We start from the raw sequence: 1,982 nt of genomic DNA, 5'->3' as shown, positions 1-1,982 counted from the left end.
GTGACTGACATCCTATTCCGGGGGCCCTGGAGGAATACTCTGGAACACTCCTGCTTGAAGGGGGGCCAGGTGTCCCCGTGGTGCCCGTGGCTCTGAAGGCCTTCCCCAGCCCAGCCGGAGGCCTCGAGGCCTTGGCCCATCTGTGATGGTTTACAGCCACCTGCTGGGCCTTAAGGGAACAGAGCAACTCACTCACTAAACTCAGGATTCTGCTCCGCAAGGGAAATACGTCTGAGGGCCGGCTCGGTGGAGACTGACTCCCCATAGACTGTCTTCCAAATTCTCTTTAGTAAAAGAGAGGTGTTCCCGTGGCTTCTGTATTGTGGGGGAGGATGGCAGATGGCAAGAACCCTCCCCACTTGACTGCTTGGCTCAAGTGACTTTCATAAAGAAACAGATCAGGTGGAGAAATGATATCAGGCTGGGGCCTGCAGGTGGGAGAGGGTCTCCACAGACTCCACCCCGAGTTCCAGAACCTTCCATCCTGTACAATAGCTCTCACTGGCCAGGGTTCCAGGGGTCCCAGCCCATCTGGCCAGGAGGTGGTGTGTTTCCTGGGCTGGGACTCCACAGCTTTGGACACCAGGTGAGCCCAAGCACAGCTCCCCCTGGGGAGGGAGTGACATTGGCCTGGAGGTGGCTTCTCAGTGGATGGTGGATACGGATGCCCAGAGCCCCCAGCAGGAGTGGCCAGTGCCCGCAATTCCCCAACTGGAATGAGACCTGCAAGTGTTATGGAGCGTCCAGGGCACTGCACTGGAGTGAGAGCACCCCGGACGGCACTCCCACGCGCCCTCGGAGGGCTGAGCCCATCCATCCTCCCTTTTCTCAGAGTCCCTGCTTCTGGGACCCACTGCCACCCCCAGACTCCGAGCCACAAGGACAGTGATGTTGTTGCTCCTGAAAACAAAGAAACCAACCAACAAATAAATCACGTGGAAACGGATTTCTTAAAAATGGACTCTTAACCTTAAATGAACCAAGAGAACGTACAACTGCAAGAAGTCTAGCCATCTAATGGCTTTTACTGAACATGGCAAATCTGATGATCTTTAGAGTAAACGGAACGTTGGGGTTCTTTATTTAGATTACAGCAAGCATTTGCTTAGTGTTAATACTGTGCCAGGAGCTAGGGAGACCGCGGTGAACAAAAGAAAACCTCTGTCGTCCTGCAATTTATATTGTAATGGAAGAGACAAAAACCAAACAAGTTAAATAAATAAAAATATATAGTTACATTAAGTTATGATGTGTGCTGGGATAAATATTAAGCAATGGAAGGATGGGAGTGCCAGAGGATTGCAGTTTTGGAGAGGGTGGCCAGCAAAACCTCCCTGGAGAGGGGAACAGGTGAGTGGGCAAAACACAGAGATTTCAGAAAGCATTCCAAGCAAGGACATGGCAGGTGCAAAGGCCCTGGGGCCTGTTCAGAAACAGGCAACAAGAGCAGAGGGTGGGAAGAAGGGAGGGGGTAAGACCACCAAATCAGAAATAATCCTAGGGTAGGTATGGGGGGCCCTGCAAGGGACTCAAAGGATTTTGGCTTTTATTCTGAGCCAGATGGGAGTCATTGGAGGGTTTTGAGCAGAGGAGGAAATTAATCTGAATTATATCTTAATCAGATTGCTCTGGCTGCTGCCAAGGAGAAGGGACTGAGGAAGCAGTACTTATCTTTGACTCTTGCCTCTCCCTTTCTCCCATATCTAGTTAGCCCAAAATTTCTGCCAAGCCTGCCTCCGAAGCACTTAATCCTCCAAATTATGTTCTTCAGGTTACCCTTCTCGACCGTGTTAGGTGAGCCCTTCTTTAGAATCAACGTGTAATCGTTATAGATAAGCAGTTTTTCTGATTTACAAAAGTAATGCATATTCCTGTGAAATTTTTCAAAAATTTAAAAAGGTAGAAAGGAACATGTGGATCACACATGATCTCAGTGCCTAGAGAGAAGCGTGAACATTTTGCTACGTTTCCGTTCAGACCGC

Source organism: Ailuropoda melanoleuca, chromosome 17 (assembly GCF_002007445.2).
Source record: "Ailuropoda melanoleuca isolate Jingjing chromosome 17, ASM200744v2, whole genome shotgun sequence".
NCBI lineage: Eukaryota > Metazoa > Chordata > Mammalia > Carnivora > Ursidae > Ailuropoda > Ailuropoda melanoleuca.
This window is presented reverse-complemented; position numbering follows the sequence as displayed.